This window comes from Hevea brasiliensis, chromosome 16 (assembly GCF_030052815.1).
Source record: "Hevea brasiliensis isolate MT/VB/25A 57/8 chromosome 16, ASM3005281v1, whole genome shotgun sequence".
Lineage (NCBI taxonomy): Eukaryota > Viridiplantae > Streptophyta > Magnoliopsida > Malpighiales > Euphorbiaceae > Hevea > Hevea brasiliensis.
Genome location: NC_079508.1, coordinates 17,476,802 through 17,500,399, shown reverse-complemented (window position 1 = coordinate 17,500,399; position 23,598 = coordinate 17,476,802).

Sequence of the window (23,598 nt, the reverse complement as noted above, 5' to 3'; positions counted from 1 at the left end):
TCAGTGTGTCGGAACACCAATTCATGTTTCAATTTCAATTAATCCCTTTTTATTCATTTATTTATAATTTTTGATAAATCTAAATTTTTCCCCAAATTTTATAGAAAATCCGGTAGAGTGCCGGCTATAAATTGGAAAACAGTTCTTTTGAACCTATTTAAAAACACTTCCAATATAATTATAATCTCAATCTCAATCAACCACCAACATTTTTCAATAATTTCTCAAATCAATTCAGTATCTCAAAATTCACATTTATCTCATATCACACACAATTCAATGAGAAATACTCATATTTATTTCTAAACACAGCTCATGGGTAATTACAGCAAAAATATGATTACATGAGTTTATAATATACATAACAAAAGTTTACAAATACAAAAGACTTAGGTAGCCCAATGTCCTACGAATGCACTGCAATTGTGAGGTGACTTTGAACTCTGAGTGCAGATCTGAAAACTCACCCTATATGAGGTCTGCTGGACTCCCCAGTTATGTCTCCAGTACCTGCGCATGGCAAAAGCGACGCGCTAAGCAATTCTGCTTAGTGGTGACAATATAAAATAAAATAAAATAAAATAAAATAAAATAAAATAAAAACATGTATGCAGAATGTATGTTTACATTTTTTTGGGTAGACTTAATTTCAAATATTTATTGCAATATTATTCGATTAAAGTTTGGTAAGATTTATTAACATTGCCCGAGTAACCTATACTAGTTGGTCGATGGATAAACGGGTAACTGCATCGGGTACTAAGTACCTCGGACCATCGCACCATCGGTCACATTGTGTCTCCCGGTGTGCAATAGAACAGCTAATAAGCTGTAATAATTATCGGGGATTAAACCCGAGTATAACAACTCAATATCATAGCCAAAGGCTATTATGTCACAGAATGGCATGGAAAGCCATGAAATACAGAATGGCATGAAGCCATATGTAGTACTGCTAACAGAACCCTATTGGCATGCCAACCTATCTAAACCAATCACATTAGGCCTACTAGGGCATTTAACACTTTTCATTTATGTAATTCTTTGAAATTGAATTTTTAAGATTACTATTCATTTCATTGGTTAACCAAAATGTTGACTTTTGCATTGGCAATAGGTAAATTAGTTTAAATATCATCAACATACCACATTTTGCATTTTAAACTTGTTGGTATTGGTTGCCAATATCATCTCTAAGCTTAATGTGAATTGGACAGAATTTTCAGTTTTCAAGCTTTGGGTTTACTATTCCATTAGTCACTTTTGCAGTGGGAATTTAGAAGAATGATCAACATGAAAGTTGTTCTTTATTTTGTCTAGTTGAATTTATTTTTTTGAATCACTCCATTTGGAGTTTTGTAGCTCAAGTTATGGCCTAAACACCATAACTGGCCGCATTGGACAGATTCCAAAATTCTGGGCAAAACTGGTTCTGCCAGATTTGGTAACCTAAGTTTGGTTGGTAATTTGATTAGGTTATGGTCATAATTTGGGTTAAGTTTCTTCATGAAAGTTGTTGGTCTATATCGCAGATTGTTACTGGTAAAATTTCAGGTCAATTGGACCTTTCTACATTCAGTTATGGTCAAATGACCAAATACTATTCATTTGGTTATTTTGCCCAGGCAGATTGCAGGTCACCTGGATTAGGGCAAACTTTTGGTCAACTTGGTTTGGTTTTCTGAGCATGGTTTCTTCACCAAAGTTGTGCCATTATGTGTCTATTTTCATGTCCAATTGGCCTTGCACCAATTAGACCTCTATAATTCAAGTTATCGCTGCCCAAACCTGTTGGACTCATGTCCAATTCTGCAGGTCACCAAGGGCAGCCACACTAATCTCAATTCCCACTACACTGACCACTTCATTTCTTGTTTACACATCACTAAATGGTCACTAATTGACCATTAAAATTCACTTTCACCATTACATGTTCAAAGTCTTCATTTTATACTCAAACCCTAACCCTATCATCTCCAATCTTGCATTTAACTAGCATTTCATCATTTTACTTGAGATACTATTGTTAAGGCAGCCCTATTACCATTTTAGCTCCATGAAAATCATCAAAAACTTACCACATCCATGGCTGCCAAAATTATAGGATGGGCATACACATGATATTTATTAAATTTCTTTGCACTTTTACACTCAATCATGCTCCTTCAACATGAATTTAAAGAGAAAATCTAATTTAAGTCACTAACCTCTAAGGGAGTGAATTTCCCACTTGATCAAATTCTTGTTTTCCTTTTCTTTTTGCTCCCAAAAGCTTTATTAGGATGTAAGAACAAATTTTTATGTTGCTAGGTTAGGGTTTTGTTGGGTAGAAGTTTGTAAAATCAAGCTTTGAAAAAACTTGAAAATAGTGGTTATGGAGAAGGTTCACGCAAGGAAGAAGAAAGGGAAAGAAAGATGTGATTTTTTTGTTCATTTTCAGCCCATTTTGTCTTTTTAAACACATTTATGCCATGTGTCAACACTTGATTGGGTGGTAGACTTTTAATGACATCATTATAATGTCATAATTCTAATTTCTTTCATTTTTTTCACCCTTTTCTTGTCTATTTAATTTCAATTAAATTTTTAACAAAATTTATTCATATTTTATGTTATATAAATTATTTATTTAATTGGACAAGTTGGCAAAAAATTATCTCTGAAGACGAAATGACCAAAATGCCCTCCGTTTGGCTTAACGGGCTAAAATTTTCTGTACCGATTGAAAATTTTTTCTAAATATTTTCTTGGCATTCTAATGCCATAAGATCCTCAATAACCCTTCTCTGGAGTCCCAAAAATTATTTTATAATTTTTCCCCTGGGTCTAGGCTTCTTAGTTGCGAGAACTGTAACTTCTCACTAGGTTACCCATCGCTAGGGCACCGGCTCATTTAACTTGGTTGTATTTTATTTCTAAAATTTTTGCTAAATTTTTCTTATTAATATTTCAGTTAATTATGGTTCCTCATTTTAGTTTAAATATTTTTCTGGACTTTCTAGCTCTCCGGACCAATACTGGTCACTGGAATAGTAAACTGTATGGACTAGCTAAAGTGAGGATGTTACAACTCTTCTCCTCTAATAAAAATTTTGTCCTCAAAATTTACCTGATGCAAACAGTTGAGGAAACTGTTGCCCCATTATCTCTTCACTTTCCCAAGTTGCCTCTTCAGTGTTGTGGTGCCTCCAAAGCACTTTCACCAATGGAATTTGTTTATTTCTCAGTTCCTTCACTTCTCGAGCTAGGATCCGTATAGGTTCTTCTGTATATGTCAAGTCCGGTAGGATTTCAATCTCTTCCATGGAAATGACATGTGAAGGGTCTGAGCGATATCTCCTCAGCATAGAAACATGGAATACATTATGAATTTTATCCAGTTCTGATGGTAAAGCTAGCCGATAGGCCACTGATCCCACACGTTCAATGACTTCATATGGGCCAATGAACCTAGGGCTTAACTTACCCTTTTTCCCAAACCTTAGTACTTTCTTCCACGGTGAGACTTTGAGAAATACTTTATCGCAAACTGCATACTCTATCTCTTTTCTCTTCAAGTCGGCATATGATTTCTGTCTATCTGAGGCAACCTTCAGGTTAGCTTTGATTATCTTCACTTTCTCCTCAGTCTGTTTCACCAGGTCTGGTCCTACCAGCTTATCTTCGCCCAATTCAGTCCAACATACTGGGTTCTACATTTCCTCCCAAACAGTGCTTCATACTGAGCCATCTGAATGCTAGCTTGGTAGCTATTATTATATGCGAATTCTGCCAGTGGGAGATATCTATCCCAACTCCCCTCAAACTCAATGACACAACTCCTTAGCATATCCTCCAGGATCTATCACATAATTCACATTGTTACTATCATTTAAATTTATTAATTACGAAAATTCAATTAGTTCTTAGGTTTACCTGGATTACTTGTTCTGACTGTCCATCCGTCTGAGGATGAAAAGCCGTGCTAAAACGGAGTTGTGTGCCCAAGGCTTCTTGCAACTTTTTCCAGAATCTCGATGTAAACCTTGGGTCTCGATCAGATATAAAGGAAAGTGGGATTCCATGCAGTCTAACTATCTCACTAATATACAATTCTGCTAGCTTTTCCAGTGAGTAGTCAGTCCTAACTGGTAGGAAATGTGCTGACTTCGTCAATCTATCTACTATCACCCATACTACATCATGCTTCTTCTGGGTGAGAGGTAGACCACTAACAAAATCTATAGTGACCCGGTCCCATTTCCATTCAGGTATACTTATAGGCTGTAGCAATCCTGATGGAACTTGATGTTCTGCTTTAACTTGCTAACATGTCAAACACTTAGTCACATAGTCAGCTATATCCCTCTTCATACCAGGCCACCAATAATGAGGCTTCAAATCATTATACATTTTTGTGCTTCCCGGGTGCATAGCATAAACACTAGTGTGTGCTTCTTTCAGAATACTAGTCTTCAGTTCCCCATCATCTGGTACACACACTCTTCCTCTGTAGTACAGACACCCATCTGCTTTCACCTCATATTCAATTTCCTTCCCCTTAGGAATTTTTCCCATAATGGCCATTAGTTTTTCATCTGCCTTCTGCACGTCTTGTATTTGCTGCGATGGACTTCCTGCTCAAAGCATCAGCCACTACATTTGCCTTCCCAGGATGATAATCTATCACATAATCATAGTCCTTCAGGAACTCAATCCATCGCCTTTGTCTAAGGTTGAGCTCCTTCTGAGTTGGAAAATATTTTAGACTTTTGTGGTCTGTGTAAATGTAGCACTTTCACCATATAAGTAGTGCCTCCATATTTTCAGCGCGAAGATAATTGCTATAAGCTCTAGATCATGGGTAGGGTAATTCTGTTCATGTGGCCTTAGCTGCCTGGAAGCATAAGTGACCACCTTCCCCTCTTGCATCAATACACACCCTAACCCATTATGAGAGGCATCACTGTAAACCACAAAGTCCTTTCTGGACATTGGCTGTGTTAACACTGGTGCCTCTGTCAACATAGCCTTTAACTTCTCAAAACTAGCCTGACACTTGTCATTCCAGTTAAATCTGACATTCTTGTGTAACAACTTGGTCATTGGAGCAGCTATTAAGGAAAATCCCTTCACAAATCTTCTGTAATACCCAGCTAGCCCCAAGAAACTTCTGACCTCAGTTGTATTTCTGGGAGGCTTCCATTCCATCACTGCTTCTATCTTTTTGGGATCTACTCTAATCCCCTCAGCTGATACTATGTGTCCAAGGAAGGAGATTTCACTCATCCAGAAGTCACATTTGGATAGCTTAGCATACAGCTTCTTTTCTTGCAGGGTTTGTAGAACAATCCTCAAATGTTCATCATGTTCTTTCCTAGTCTTGGAATACACCAGAATATCATTAATAAAGACCACTACAAACCGATCTAAGTATGGATGGAAGATATGGTTCATAAGGTCCATAAATGCTGCTGGTGCATTTGTTAACCCAAACGGCATCACTAGAAATTCATAATGCCCATACCGGGTTCTGAATGCAGTTTTTGACACATCTGCATCCTTTACCCTTAACTGATGATACCCTGATCTGAGATCAATTTTTAAAAATACACCGGCTCCCTTCAACTGATCAAACAGATCGTCAATTCTGGTCAATGGATATTTATTCTTCACAGTTACTTTGTTCAACTGCCGGTTGTTAGTACTATGCCCTAGAGCATATCATTTAGTATGTATCTTGTACATATTTTTATTAATAAAAGGCATTTCCACTTTTCCATGTACATAATATATTTATGTGTAATAGAAAAGGTCCATTGATATTTTGTTAGAAATATTATTCTTAAGTTGTTAAGAATATGAGTGACAATATTTCTAGCACGAAGTATCATAAATAGGTTCACAATCGAGGATACTTCATAATAAGGACATGACTTATCCAGAAAGATCGTATTCATGTTTGTTCCCAAGTTATTTATATGAGATATAAATAAGATGGAATGGTGAGTCTCATGCCATATAACAAACATGATAGGCACTTATAAATGATAAGTAGGCCGAACCAGTGACACTTATGACAAGCACATGGAGTTTACTCTTGTCAATGTTTTGTCATAAATCACATCAGTGCATATAATCTTTAGACCTGAGATAGCACAGTTATCTTGTATATAGGTAGTTTGAGTTTGATACTGCTTTCATACTTGTACTGTGTATGGGTATATGGGCATGTGTTGGCTCCTACTAGTTATATATGGAGGTAGGTGTTGATCAAGATGGAATCTGTTCCTCTAAGTAAATAGAGATAAAATCCTATGTTCATTTAATTGTTATTGATGTTTCAAGTTCCTGGCCAGGACAAATAGATTTATTCAGAAAAGAGTTTCTGATGAGAAAATCTTTTTAATCAAGAACTGGAATTAAAAGAGAACATAATATTCATAGCAAATGGAGTTTGACATAAACCATGACTCCAGCTTGAGTTGGGATTTTGTAACAGAGAGATTCTAGTGCATGGTAACATATGATTAGAGGTTCATTTAAGGTAAACCTTATTACTAATTGGGTGGCCATGGCATGCTATGCTAGGTGTTAACCATGGTCTATGAGGTTCATAAAATGATTTAGAGAAATCATTTATGGTAAGAAAGAGTTCTGATGATATTAAGAGTTGATATCATGTCTCATTGCCAATTAGTAATGAGCCTAGTAAGTCACACACATACACAAGTTATCACTTAATTAAATATGATTTAATTAATTAATTAAAGAGTTTAATTGATTAATTAAATAGGTTTGGTTTGCAATTAGTTTGCAAAGTCCCTAGCATGACTTGAAACCAAATCTAGATTATTGGATGTATAATATAAGTTAAATTTATATTTAAAGTGTTTAAATATGAATTTAATTAATGAGAAATTAATTAATAGAGATTAATTAATTAATTTATATTTGATATAAATTAATTAGAAGAAGAAAAATAATTATTTTGGGTTGAGAACTCAAAATTAAGACACAAGGGTATTTTGGTCATTTTGCAGTGTGACATGTGGCACCATGAGATGGTGACACATGGCATAACACATAAGCTTGCCAAATGTTTTTTAATCATATAAGATGATTAAAATCAAGATTACATATAGGTTTGAAACTTGGCACAATGTGATTGGGTTACTTAAACCTAGAGCTAATCAAAGGGTGACATGTGGCAAGGGTTTAATGTGTTAACCTAGCTATTTACGTGTTGTTATGAGAAAATAAAATACAACCAGCAGCCACACTCCTTGGTCACGCCATTTTGCAGTCCTCCCTCTATTCTTCTTCATCTCTCATCAATTCAAAGAGATTAGCCATAATCTCTTGAATTAAGAACACTAGAAATTGTTTCTAGTGTCCTGTTTACATCTCTAATCTCTTAAAAGGCAGAACTCGAATTTCTAATTAATAGAAAACGCTTTAGAAGCTGTTCAAGGGCTGCCATAGGTGTTCTTGGTGTGGACAAGCTAGAGGGACGACATCTGGTGTCCTGAAGACGAATCTCAAAGGCGCAGACACGCTGCAGTGCATCAAGAGGTTAGTGTAATCGTTCTTGATTTAATCTAGGGTTCTAAAATTAATCTGATTAATTTTAAAATCTTAAATGGAAAATACAGATCCAAAAACATATTAAAAGAGTTTTAATATGTTGTTTATCATTGAAATCAAATAGATAAAAATAAATCTTGCATGATGCATGTGACCCTAGGTGAAAATTTTTGAATTCAATGGTATAAACTTGTGTTTTTCACGCTTCCGTTCCTTCAATTGGTATCAGAGCCACTATATTTTCCATTTAGATTGTTGATTATATGATTTAATTGTGTGATTTGATCATGAGATGATTGATCCATTGCTGGTTGGATCAAGAGGTGTGGCGGCATGCTTGATGAACTTTAACATGGTGCGCATGGCTTTGGAAGATCATGGTGCGCATGGTTGTTATTAAATTCTGCAATTGTTGCATGATGAAAGGTTCATCATATGACTAATTAAAATGTTTAATTAGGATTTTTAATCACACAATTAAATTATGATTCAAATAAAAAATTTTAAAAATTGTTTGAATGTGATTCAAATCTGAATTTTAAAAGTTGTTTGAATGTGATTCAAATCTGAATTTTTAAGGTTGTTTGAATCATATTTAAATCTGATTTTTTTAAAATTGATTGAATAAAATTCAGATCTGATTTTTTAAAAAATGTTTGAATGTGATTCAAATCTGACTTTTTTAAAAAATGTTTGAATGTGATTCAAATCTGAATTTTTGAAGTTGTTTGAATGTGATTCAAATCTGAATTTTAAATTTGTTTGAATGAGATTCAAATCTAAATTTTTAAATTTATTTGAATCATATTCAAATCTGGATTTTTAAGTTGAATATGAGATATTCAATTTAATTTAAGTATGTATGTTTTATTTAATTGTTAAATAGTGATATGCATGATGGATGATCATGGACTATAAAAGACCAATGTGATTGGATTTATTTCTTTTATGTTTCTTTGGGATTGTAAATTAATTAATTTATTTTAATTTATTTTGGGCATGTATTATTAAGTTTGTAATAATTTTTGGGTTGTAATTTCATTTATTTAAGTTCTTGTAAGGTATGCCAAGGATTACTATGTAATATTGGATTGCAACAAGTTCAAGGAGGTCAAGAGCATTGGTGGGACCAGTGGGAGGAATTCAAGATCAAGTGTTGATTATGTACTCCTTCAGCAACTCTTGTAAAATAAATGAATGAAATGCACCTAGGAATGCCCTGATTCAATTCTTGGTGGCTCAGAATTGAATCCCTTAGAAAGTCCATGATCATACCATATTTACTGCTTATCCATGAATGCATGAGATGTATGGAAATGTATGCAATTATATGATATATGCATGCTAAATGGATAATGTGCAAAGTGAGACCTTAATAGTAATTAGAATGACCATAAAATCTTCCAAACAAATGATTAAGTTGGATATGCTATAATTAAAGTAATTATAACATAGGCCCTCCATTGGGGCAATTATTTTAAGAAATTTTAAATAGTTGCATGAGATGCAATTAATTTAAGAGATTTTCTTAAGAATAATTGTTGAGCATGAGATGTTGTAAATATGTAAATGGTTTGGTGGCCAATATTGGATGTACCTGAGGACATTAAAATTATTTACATAATTACTGGCTCAATGGGATCAACTTAACTAATGCAAGATAAGTCAATAATGGATGTACCTGAGATTTTGAGCATTAGGGGCTAGGTAAAGGATTGAACCTCACATGAGATGTGATGGGCAAGGAGTTGCTCACTTATAGTTTATTGTAATTCCAATAATGGATGTACCTGAGGATGATCAATAGAATTATAAGAATTCAATCATCCACTAGAAATCCATCCAACTAGGATTTCCGTTTCCTACTTTGGAAGTGTAGGATTCGCTAAGTTAGTGGGAGGACCAATTTGATTAAAAGACCATAATCATTTTGGTTAATTACATGATACATTTACTAATTAATTTGGTTATTTTCTGTAGTTAATTTTTTGATAAAAATGAGCATAAAACAACCACCACCATCCAATATCCTTGCAAGCATACTTGATCACAATAGGTTGACAGGACCAAATCTGTCTGATTGGCTAAGAAATTTGAAGCTTGTCCTGAACCTTGAACATATAGGATATGTTCTAGATTCAAATGTTCCTGGTTCCTTACCTCCAGAGGCCACACAAGAGGAACATGATACTTTGGACAAGTGGAAGGAGCATGATATGAGAGCTAAGTGTTACATGCTTACTTCCATGAGTAATGACTTACAGAAGCAACATGAGAACATGCAGAGTGCGAGTGAGATCCTCCTTCACCTACAAGAGTTGTATGGTGAGCACAGCAGGAATGCTAGGTATGAGATATCTAGACAGCTATTCCGCATGAGGATGTCTGAGGGACAGAATGTTGGGGATCATGTCCACAAGATGATTCGGCTGATTGAGTAGTTGGAACATCTTGACTTCAACATGGATTTCCAACTACAGACGGATTTGATCCTTCAGTCCCTTCCTGAGTCTTTTCGGAATTTTGTGACAAATTTCCATATGACTAAATAGGAATGCACCTTAGCTGGTTTACTCAACATGCTGGTTATTGCCCAAAAGAATATGCCAGGCAATAAAGGGAAAGAGGTAGCTTTGGTTGCATCTTCTTCTGCTGAAAAGTCCAACAAGAAGAAGGGCAATAAGAAAAAGAAACCTCAGATTCCTGGTCCTTCCAAGAAAATAGCTAAACAGAAAAGGAAGACTAAAGCTGATGGAGGCAAAGGAAAGTGTTTCCATTGCCAAAAGGATGGGCACTGGAAAAGGAACTGCCCAGAGTATCTTGCTTCTCTGAAGGACAAGAAGGATACACCTTCGGAAGGTATGTCCATATCTTGTTATTTAGATTCTGATGATACTCATAGTTCATCTACAGCTTGGGTTTTAGATACTGGTGCCAATTCTCACATTTCTAATGATATGCAGGAACTAGCAAACAGTAGCAGCTTGCGTTCTCAAGATATTAGAGTCCGGATTGGCAATGGCTCAACTATTGAAGCTTTAACCATTGGATCTAAATCTTTTTACATGTTTGGACATGTTTTGTTTTTGGATAATATTTTATATGTACCTGATGCTTTTAAGAACATCATTTCTATATCTAGTTTGACTAGAAATGGCTATGAATTTCAGTTCACTAATGATGTTTGCAATATTTATTTTGGAAATAAATATGTTGGTTCGGGTTATATGAATGATGGTCTTTATTATTTGGATAATAATGACAAACACAAATTGAATGCAAGTGATCTAAAAGAATGCAATGCCATGGTGAAAACCAACTCAAGTTTAAAATATATTTGGCACTTAAGATTATGTCATATTGCAGAAGATAGGATTGCAAAATTGGAGAAAATGGAGATTCTATCCTCGTTGGGCTCTGAGCCTACTCCAACTTGTCAATCTTGCCTTCAGGGTAAAATGACTAGATCACCCTTTGTTGGACAAGGGCTAAGAGCTGAAAATATTTTGGAGCTAATACATAGTGATGTATGTGGTCCATTTAAAGAAATGGCTAGAGGGGGTTTTCATTATTTTATTACCTTTACTGATGATAAATCAAGGTTTGGGTATTTGTATTTGATGAAATACAAACATGAATCTTTTGAAAAGTTCAAAGAATTTAAATCTGAAGTAGAAAATCAAACAGGAAAGAATATTAAAGCTCTTCGATCAGATCGTGGAGGTGAATATTTGAGTACTGAATTTGATGAATACTTGAGAGAGCATGGCATTGTTTCTCAGATGACTCCTCCAGGAACGCCACAGCTGAATGGTGTATCTGAAAGGAGAAATCGTACCCTATTCGATATGGTACGTAGTATGATGAGCTATACTGATATGCCAATCTTCTTTTGGGGATTTGCATTAGAATCAGCTTTGTATATTCTGAATAGGATTCCATCAAAATCAGTTTCTTCCACACCTTATGAGATATGACATGGAAGAAAACCAAGTCTTAAGCATGTTAAGATTTGGGGTTGTCCAGCTTATATCAAAAAGCTGAACACTGATAAATTGGAGACCAGATCAGAAAAAGGTCGATTTGTTGGATATCCAAAAGATAGTTTTGGATATTATTTTTATTTGCCTACTTCACAAAAGGTTGTGATAAGTAGAGATGCCACATTTCTTGAACAACAGTTTGTTCAAGAAGGAGGCAAAGGAAGGCAAATAGAGTTAGAATTGGAGAATTCGACCAACCAATGCATCAGATGGATATAGATCCATCTAGTCAACCAATACCCGTTGATGAAACATCTACAGCTGTTCCTCGTAGAACAACCAGGGTATCTCACCCACCAGTGAGATATGGTTTTCTTCATGAAGAAGAACAAGAGTTGTTTACTCATGAAGAAGTAGATCATGGAGATCATCCACTTACCTATGAAGAAGCTATATCAGATATAGACTCTTCAAAATGGATTGATGCTATGAAATCCGAGATTGATTCCATGTATAAGAATCAAGTTTGGGATCTTGTTGATCCACCTGATGGTATTATACCTATAGGGAACAAATGGGTTTTCAAGAAGAAAATTGGTTCTGATGGAAAGGTAGAGACCTATAAGGCAAGGCTAGTAGCAAAAGGGTTTCGCCAAAGGCAAGGAATCGACTATGAGGAGACTTTCTCGCCTGTTGCCATGCTTAAATCAATTAGGATTTTATTAGCAATAGCTGCATACTATGATTATGAGATTTGGCAGATGGATGTCAAAACAGCTTTTCTTAATGGATACATTGAAGAAAACATTTTCATGGAACAACCTAGGGGATTTGAATCCCAAGATGGTTCCAAGGTATGCAAGCTAAAGTGATCTATTTATGGGTTGAAACAAGCTTCGAGGAGTTGGAACATCCGTTTTGATGAAGCCATTAAATCCTTTGGTTTTATCAAAAATGAGGATGAGCCATGTGTATATAAGAAGGTTAGTGGAGTGCTATCACTTTCCTTGTCTTATATGTGGATGACATCTTGTTGATGGGTAATGACACGGGTATGTTGTGACTATAAAGGTATGGTTGTCAAATACATTCTCCATGAAAGACTTAGGGGAGGCAACCTATATTCTTGGAATTCGCATCTATAGAGATAGAGCGAAAAGAATAATTGGTTTATCCCAAAGTCTATACTTGGAAAAGGTGTTAAAGAGGTTTAACATGCTTGATTCCAAGAGAGGATTGTTACCAGTGAGACATGGTATCCATCTTTCTAAAGAGATGTCTCCAAAGACACCTAAAGAAAGAGATAAGATGGCCAGGATTCCATATGCTTCGGCTATTGGAAGTTTAATGTATGCAATGTTGTGTACTAGGCCGGATATCGCATATGCTGTTAGTTTGACTAGCAGGTATCAATCCAATCCAGGTTTGGAACACTGAATAGCTGTCAAAAATATTCTTAAGTACTTGAGAAGAACTAAGGATTTATTCTTGATTTATGGAGGTGGAGACTTGCAATTGGATGGTTATACTGATTCTGATTTCCAATCAGATATCGATGATAGAAAGTCTACCTCTGGATATGTGTTCATTTGTAATAGAGGTGCGATCGGTTGGAAGAGCTCCAAGCAGAGCACGATCGCATATTCCACTACAGAGGTGAGTATATTCTTTGCATCGAGATCTTTGCAAAGGAAGTCGTTTGGATAAAGAAGTTCGTGATGAACTTACGAGAGTTCCTTCCATTGAGTCGCCAGTTCCACTACATCGTGACAATAATGGAGCTATCATCTGAGCTAAGGAACCAAGGTCTCACCAGAAATCCAAACACATAGAAAGGCGCTACCACATTATCAGAGAAATAGTTGGGCGAGGCGATGTAGCCATGCAGAATATAGCATTAGCTAAAAATCCAGCTGATCCATTCACTAAGCCTATGTCACAGACTCAGTTAGACCGACATCTTGAGAAGATAGGTCTAAGATATTGTAATGAATGGCTCTAGTGCTAGTGGGAGATTGTTAGTAGTATGCCCTAGAGCATATCATTTAGTATGTATCTTGTACATATTTTTATTAATAAAAGGCATTTCCACTTTTCCGTTTACATAATATATTTATGTGTAATAGAAAAGGTCCATTGATATTTTGTTAGAAATATTATTCTTAAGTTGTTAAGAATATGAGTGACAATATTTCTAACACGAAGTATCATAAATAGGTTCACAATCGAGGATACTTCATAATAAGGACATGACTTATCCAGAAAGATTGTATTCATGTTTGTTCCCAAGTTATTTATATGAGATATAAATAAGATGGAATGGTGAGTCTCATGCCATATAACAAACATGATAGGCACTTATAAATGATAAGTAGGCGAACTAAGTGACACTTATGACAAGCACATGGAGTTTACTCTTGTTAATGTTTTGTCATAAATCATATCAGTGCATATAATCTTTAGACCTGAGATAGCACAGTTATCTTATATATAGGTAGTTTGAGTTTGATACTGCTTTCATACTTGTATTGTGTATGGGTATATAGGCATGTGTTGGCTCCTACTAGTTATATATGGAGGTAGGTGTTGATCAAGATGGAATCCGTTCCTCTAAGTAAATAGAGATAAAATCCTATGTTCATTTAATTGTTCTTGATGTTTCAAGTTCCTGGCCAAGACAGATAGATTTATTCAGAAAAGAGTTTCTGATGAGAAAATCTTTTTAATCAAGAACTGGAATTAAAAGAGAACATAATATTCATAGCAAATAGAGTTTGACATAAACCATGACTCCAGCTTGAGTTGGGATTTTGTAACAGAGAGATTCTAGTGCATAGTAACATATGATTAGAGGTTCATTTAAGGTAAACCTTATTACTAATTGGGTGGCCATGGCATGCTATACTAGGTGTTAACCATGGTCTATGAGGTTCATAAAATGATTTAGAGAAATCATTTATGGTAAGAAAGAGTTCTGATGATATTAAGAGTTGATATCATGTCTCATTGCCAATTAGTGATGAGCCTAGTAAATCACACACATACACAAGTTATCACCTAATTAAATATGATTTAATTAATTAATTAAAGAGTTTAATTGATTAATTAAATAGGTTTGGTTTGCAATTAGTTTGCAAAGTCCCTAGCATGACTTGAAACCAAATCTAGATTATTGGATGTATAATATAAGTTAAATTTATATTTAAAGTGTTTAAATATGAATTTAATTAATGAGAAATTAATTAATAGAGATTAATTAATTAATTTATATTTGATATAAATTAATTAGAAGAAGAAAAATAATTATTTTGGGTTGAGAACTCAAAATTAAGACACAGGGGCATTTTGGTCATTTTGCAGTGTGACACGTGGCACCATGAGATGGTGACACATGGCATAACACATAAGCTTGCCAAATATTTTTTAATCATGTAAGATGATTAAAATCAAGATTATATATAGGTTTGACACTTGGCACAATGTGATTGGGTCACTTAAACCTAGAGCTAATCAAAGGGTGACATGTGGCAAGGGTTTAATGTATTAACCTAGCTATTTAAGTGTTGTTATGAGAAAATAAAATACAACCAGCAGCCACACTCCTTGGTCGCGCCATTTTGCAGCCCTCCCTCTATTCTTCTTCATCTCTCATCAATTCAAAGAGATTAGCCATCAATCTCTTGAATTAAGAACACTAGAAATTGTTTCTAGTGTCTTGTTTACATCTCTAATCTCTTAAAAGGCAGAACTTAAATTTCTAATTAATAGAAAAGGCTTTAGAAGCTGTTCAAGGGCTGCCATACGTGTTCTTGGTGTGGACAAGCTAGAGGGACAACATCTGGTGTCCTGAAGACGAATCTCAAAGGCGCAAACACACTGCAGTGCATCAAGAGGTTAGTGCAATCGTTCTTGATTTAATCTAGGGTTCTAAAATTAATCTGATTAATTTTAAAATCTTAAATGGAAAATACAGATCCAAAAACATATTAAAAGAGTTTTAATATGTTGTTTATCATTGAAATCAAATAGATAAAAATAAATCTTGCATGATGCATGTGACCCTAGATGAAAATTTTTTAATTCAATGGTATAAACTTGTGTTTTTCATGTTTCCATTCCTTCAATTGGTATCAGAGCCACTATATTTGCCATTTAGATTGTTGATTATATGATTTAATTGTGTGATTTGATCATGAGATGATTGATCCATTGCTGGTTGGATCAAGAGGTGTGGCGGCATGCTTGATGAACTCCAACATGGTGCGCATGGCTTTGGAAGATCATGGTGCGCATGGTTTTTATTAAATTCTGCAATTGTTGCATGATGAAAGGTTCATCATATGACTAATTAAAATGTTTAATTAGGATTTTTAATCACACAATTAAATTATGATTCAAATAAAAAATTTTAAAAATTGTTTGAATGTGATTCAAATCTGAATTTTAAAAGTTGTTTGAATGTGATTCAAATCTGAATTTTTAAAGTTGTTTGAATCATATTTAAATCTGATTTTTTAAAATTGATTGAATAAAATTCAGATCTGATTTTTTTAAAAATGTTTGAATGTGATTCAAATCTGATTTTTTAAAAAAATGTTTGAATGTGATTCAAATCTGAATTTTTGAAGTTGTTTGAATGCGATTCAAATCTGAATTTTAAATTTGTTTGAATGAGATTCAAATCTGAATTTTTAAATTTATTTGAATCATATTCAAATCTAGATTTTTAAGTTGAATATGAGATATTCAATTTAATTTAACTATGTATGTTTTATTTAATTGTTAAATAGTGATATGCATGGTGGTCCTAAACTCTGAGCAGGAGGACCCTTACTCTTCTTACTGGGAGCAGAAAATGCACTGGACTGACCCGGACCCCTCTTCTACTGTCTTTCCCTTCTATTTTGTTCATTGATTCTAACCCTTTCCACTTTTGATGCAGCATCCACCAGTTTAGAAAAATCAGTGATCTCTGGTGCTGTGATCATGACTTTGATGTTTTCATTGAGCCCTTCCTCAAACCGTCTGCACCTCTCTGCCTTGGTAGGGACTATCTCCCTCCCATACCGGCTCAATCTGACAAACTCATGCTCATACTCAGCCACTGACAATTGTCTCTATCTCAAACTAATAAATTCTCTTCTTCGCTCTTCTAAATACACTTTGCTAATATATTTCTTCCTGAACTCTGTAAGGAAGAATTCCCAGGTGATCCGTTCAGGTAGCACCTCACTGGTTACTGTGTCCCACCATTGATATGCATCATCCTGAAGTAGGGACACAGCACCCACTAAGTTCTGCTCGGGGGTGCAATTTAGCTGTTTCAGCACCCTGATGGTTCTGTCCAGCCAGTTTTCTACAGCCATGGGATCATCCCCCCTCTTCCCAAAGAAGTCCACAGCCCCATGCTTTCTCAATTTCTCCAGATGAGATTTCTGTGGCACTGGTGGAGGTTATGGCTGTGGCTGTGGTTGTGGTGGTGGAATTGCCCCCATCATTTGCATGTAGAATTTAGTCATTTGCTGAAATAGAGCAAACTGAGGTTGGGCAGGTGCCTCAGCTACTGGTGGAGCAGATTCTCCCCTGCCCCTAGACTCAGCCCTTGGTGGAGCATGACTCTCCACCTCTTCATCAACTACTCTTTGCGAAGCAAGATCCATATCCTATTCAAAATAAAAAAACAAACAGATCTACATCAGTGTCACCTCTACACTTACAAATGCAATGCAATGGTATGTACTCTATCTAGGCCCAGAAACGCCTAAACCGATGCTCTGATACCACTAAATGTGACACCCCTTACCCGTTTACAGTGTAGTCGAGCAAGTTATGCCACTCAGTGTGTCGGAACACCAATTCATGTTTCAATTTCAATTAATCCCTTTTTATTCATTTATTTATAATTTTTGATAAATCTAAATTTTTTCCGCAAATTTTATAGAAAATCCGGCAGAGTGCCGGCTATAAATTGAAAAACAGTTCTTCTGAACCTGTTTAAAAACACTTCCAATATAATTATAATCTCAATCTCAGTCAACCACTATCACACCTTACCCCTCTGTAAGGCATAACATGATCCCGTAGAAAACTTAATGAACTACCGAACTTCATCTACCGATAACTCATTAAGCACCCTACAAGGGATTTTAAAACAATTTCTTACTTTTGGTAAGTGGTGAGCATTTCTAATAAGTATTTAAAACATGTACTTAAGTAAAAAGCTAGTTGGAAAATTTGACCCATTTTATTTCTCCGCAAATTTTATAAAAATTTTGACAGAGTTTCCTCTGTATTTTCAGAAAATCGTTCTTCAAATACCTGTAAAAAGCACTTCTAAAAAATTTTCTCAACCACAACTTCAATTTCACAATCAAACTCTATCAATTTCAACAATTCCACAATCATTTCATTTGAGACAAAACAATTTATATACATCCTTACAAAATTCACATAAAAAAAAATACAAACTAAATTTTATTACAAACTTCATACAAATTTTGTACAAGCTGCTTAAGACCCATTTACATGTCCATACCTTTATATGCAATACATACATCAAAATAAATATTTACAGGCAGGGTATAAATTATACCCGAAGACTTCAAGATGATAGCTCCTCACACCTCAGCAGCTCAGTCTGCTGCTCTTCTAGTCTCTGTATCTGCGACAGTAATAAAAGCTATCACTGAGTACTAGAACTCAGTGGTACACAACATACTAAAATAATCTTTATGCAAAAATAAAATCACATTTATTCAAAAATTTGACTAAACATGAGCATTAAACACAAAACATGAATTATGAGATTTTAATGCAAACCAAGTTCATTTCAAAGTATCAAAACACATTTCATAAAACCCACAGTTAGATCATGCCATTCGAAACAAATAGAATCTCAATAGCCAGAGGCTAAAGAGAAATCATATCACAAGGCTAGCTAGCTCAAATATATGGATATCCATTCACATCCTCTTCTACTGGCACACCTCAACACTTCTCCAGAGAAGGAAATCAAAATTCGAAACTAATTACCCCCACTAGTCGTGCTAGTGAGGTGTTCAAATATATGGTCATGACACTGTGGTTTCAAAACTTATCTTAACAATTTGCTAAACATTGCTATTTCAAATATACACAATAACTTTCACAGTTTAATCAAAACATCATAAATAATGTCACAAATAAACTTTCAACAATTCCAAATCACAAGTAAAATACATATTTCGTTCACTTTATCAATTAATTTTAAAGCATGAAGATGTTGTGCACAAACCTCAAATGAGTCGCCTTTTGGCCTTAACTCGACTCCTCGGGTTCTGTCCCGGTATTCTTTTCCACTGAAACACATAATTTTATAGTGTTTCAGTACCATAATTTAACATAAATCCAAAAATAAATTTAACTTCACTTATACCTAGCTCTAACGTGCTAATTTTAACATTCTTGAAATTTTGTGTTTCTGGTTACTATTCACTGCACTATTCAAGTCAAATAGTTGACTTTCTAAGGCTTAATAGGTATGAAAACTCCAACTTCACCCACATACCACATTTTGGTCATTAAACTTGTTGGTTTTGGTCGTTTTCTCAAAGCTTAGGTCATTTTGGCAAAATTGCCAATTTTCAGTTTTGGAGTTCTAAGTTGCACTATTCCATTGGTCAATCTACTGTTGGAATTTGACAAACCTTCCTTCATAGAAAATGTTCCTTATTGTCTTAAGTGTATTCTCATTTTTGAATCACCTCAATCGGAGTTTTGTAGCTCAAGTTATGGCCAAAATAAAATTACTGTTCACGTGCACTGTTCATGCTGAGATTTTGGGTTCTAGCAGATTTTGATTCAACTTTGGTCAGTAATTTGATTAAGTTAAGCTCATAATTTGGTCTAAATTTCTTCATATGAAATGTTCTACTATGTCTTAGGTTTCCATCGGTTCAAGAATCGCCTAAATCAGAGTTTTTTAGAGAGAGTTATAACCCTTCAAATATTACTGCTCAATAGGAATTCTGCAGAGTTGCAGGTTTGGTAACTCAACTTTGCTCAATAATTTGAATGGGTTAATGGCATATTTTGGGATAGTGTTCTTCATAAAAGTTTTAGATCTATACCTTATCTAATTTCTGGTAAAATTTCAGGTCAATTTGACTTTCTTAGCTCGAGTTATGACCAAATTAACAGTTACTGTTCATTTGGTCAGTTTGGTGCAGTGGCAGCCTGCTCTCATTTCACTTTGGTCAATTTGTTCACCTAGTTTTGGTCAGTTTTTGGGCATGGTTCGTTAATGAAAATTGTGCTCTTTTATGTCTATTTTCATCCCCAATTTGTGGCATATCAATTGGACTTGTAAAATTTGAGTTTTGGTCCTTCAAAGTGGGTTTGGTCATGCTGCCAGCAGCATGACCATTGGACCTACGAATTTGGTTTTCATTCCAACAATTCCCACACATCTCTTTTGGTCATTATTGACCATTTTTCAGTCCACAATTGGTCAAAGATATCATTTATGCATTTTTCCAAAATTTGCCTCAAACCCTAGGCCTCCAAACCCTAATTCACTTAATTATTGTAATTAATCACACTTAATGGTTTTAATCATTCAACACCAATAAGCTCACATACACCTTTAAATTCACCAAGTTCATGCATACACATCCTCAAACCCTAGTTGACTAAAATTTAGGTTTGGTCCTTCAACAATTTATTTCATTTCATTTTTCCACAATTTCTAGTGTAATTCAACTACTTAATTATGAATTTAAACATAATATTAAAAACTAACCACTAACCTCTTTTGTTGAATTTCTCCCTCTTCAAATCTTCTTTCTTTCCTCCTCTTTTTGTTGTCAAGATGCTTGTCAAAGTCTAAGAACAAGACTTACTTAAAGGAGTTAGGGAGTTTATAAAATAAAATCAAGCTTTTGAAAGCTTGAGATGGGTGTTAATGGTGGAAAGGGAAATGAGAGAAATGAGGGAGAAGGAGTGACGGGAATGAAGTAATCAAAATTTTTTTTTTCTTTTCTTTTATCTATTTTGCTTATGGAAGACCACAAAAACTTAATTTAATAAATATTTAATTAATTCCTTTTATGGCATCATGCATGATGTCATGCATGATGTCATCACCTTTTTGCTTTTTGATTTTCCTCTCTCTTTTTTTTTCTATTTTTTTATTAGTTTTTTAATTTAATTCTCGACTCCAAAATTTTCTTTTCTTCGATTTTATTTGACAGTTAGGTCAGGAGTCAGCTCTCGGGGTCAATTGACCAAATTGCCCCTCGCCGGTTCATCCCGGTTTGCAAATAATTCCATATTTCTTCCGGCTCCCTGACCTAATATTTGGTAGCTTAACGATTCTTTTTCGTGATTTTCTCTTTTCCACTTTGTGTCCATAAGGGTCTTAAGGACATGACGTCACTTTACGGTTGAAATTTGAGTTTAAGATGACTTGCGATGCGTTCAGGAGGTCACTCATCGCTGTGACTCTCGGCTCGTTTAACTTCTTATGTTCTGTTTTTCTTATTTATAGTTAACTAATTAAACATTACTAATTATTTGTGTTTATGGCTTCTCAAGTTGTCTTAAGTGTGGCTCTAATCTCCTTAATTTTTCGGACCGACACCGGTCACCGGAACAGTGAAATCTACCATGCTATGCAAACGGAGGTGTTACAATTCTCCCCCCCTTAAATAAATTTTGTCCCGAAATTTTACCTGGCATTAATCTTTGAATAGCTGTGGGTGCTGTCTCCTCATGTCCTCTTCTCGTTCCCAAGTAGCCTCTTGGCCCGAATGATGGTTCCACAACACTTTTACCAATGGTATCTGCTTGTTCCGTAGCTGCTTCACCTCATAAGCCAGAATCTCTATGGGTTCTTCTTCATATGTGAGGTCTGGATTCACTTCAATTTCCTCTACTGGTAATACATGAGATGGGTCTGATCGGTACCTCCTCAACATAGACAAATGGAAGACATTATGTATCTTTTCCAACTCTGGAGGTAGTGCCAACCGATATGCCAAAGGACCCACTCTTTCTAAAACCTCATATGGCCCAATGAAACGAGGACTCAGTTTCCCCTTTCTGCCTAATCTCATAATTCTCTTCCAAGGAGAACCTTGAGGAAAACTTTCTCACCAACTGCATACTGAATATCCCTTCTTTTCAAATCAATGTAGGACTTCTGACGGTCTGATGCAGTCTTAAGTCGACCTCTAATCACCCTAATTTTCTCTTCAGTTTGCTGAATGATTTCGGGTCCAATCATCTTTCTTTCACCCACGTCATCCCAACACAACGAGGTTCTACATTTTCTGCCATACAAAGCTTCATATGGAGGCATTCCAATGCTTGATTGATAGCTGTTGTTGTAAGCAAACTCAATCAAAGGCAAGTGTCTATCCCAACTGCCCTCAAACTCAATCACACAAGCCCGTAGCATGTCGTCCAAGATCTGAATTACCCTCTTAGACTGGCCATCTGTCTATGGGTGGAATACAGTACTGAAGTTCAATCTAGTTCCTAGGGCTCTCTGAAGACTACCCCAGAATCTAGAAGTGAACCTAGGATCTCTGTTTGACACGATGGATACTGGCACTCCATGCAGTCTCACAATCTCATCGATGTATACCTTGGCCAATCTTTCCAAACTATAATCCATCGGTCGCGAGAAAATGAGCGGACTTAGTCTGTCGACAATGACCCATACTGCATCATGACTCTTCTGTGTCCTCGGAAGTCCCATCACAAAATCCATCGTTATTCTTTCCCATTTCCATTCGGGCACTGGTAGTGGATGTAACAACCCAATGGGTACTTGATGCTCTGCCTTTACTTATTGACAAGTTAGGCATTTGGATACAAACTCTGCCACATCTCGTTTCATACTCATCCACCAGTAATGCTCCTTTAGCCCCCTATACATTTTTGTGCCACCAGGGTGCATGGCAAAAGGAGACTCATGTGCTTCCTTCAAAATGATCTTCCTCAATTCAACATCATTGGGAACACATATTACGCCTCGGTGTAGCAAAGATGGTATCATCTCGATTGAGAATTACGGTTTCTTGCCTTGCCCGACTTCTTCCATCAACCGATACTTCGATCATTCCGAGCGACCATTCTAATCGATCAATCAACACTGGCCGTACATGCCATGCAAGCTGTATCGCCTATCATCATTAATCTCTAAGCTGGCATGCAATGATCTTAACTCATGTACCAAAGACAAAGGAGTAACCCGTAGACTTGCCATAGTCTTGCGACTTAGGGCATCAGCCACAACATTAGCTTTCCCTGGCTGATAGTCTATCAGACAATCGTAGTCTTTTATCAACTCTAACCATCTCCTCTGTCTCAAATTCAGCTCTTTCTGGGTGCCCAAATACTTCAAACTCTTATGATCTGTATAGATGTAACACTTTTCCCCATATAAATAGTGTCTCCAGATCTTAAGAGCAAACACGATAGCTGCAAGCTCCAAATCATGTGTCGGATAATTCCTCTCATGCGGTTTTAGCTGGCGTGATGCATAGGTAATGACATTTCAATCTTGCATCAACACACAACCTAACCCGTTATGAGAAGCATCGCTGTAAACTGTATATTCTTTACTCAGTGTGGGTAAAGTCAGGACTGGAGCCTCTGTCAAACATCTTTTCAATTCATCAAAACTTTGCTGGCATTTTTTCGTCCACTAAAATTTCACATCCTTTCTAAGTAGCTTGGTTAATGGAGATGCCAACATGGAGAATCCCTTCACAAATCTACGGTAGTATCCAATAAACCTAAAGCTGCGAATCTGTGACATTTCTGGTGGCCTCCAATGGGGCGACTTCAATCTTACTTGGATCTACCTTAATGCCCTCTTCTGATACTACATGCCCCAAAAAGGATATCTCCTTCAGCCAAAATTCACACTTCGACAATTTAGCATATAGCTGTTTCTCTCTCAAAGTCTGTAGTACAATCCGCAGATGTCTATCATGCTCTTCTACATTCCTCGAATAGACCAATATATCATCTATAAATACCACAACAAACTGGTCGAGGT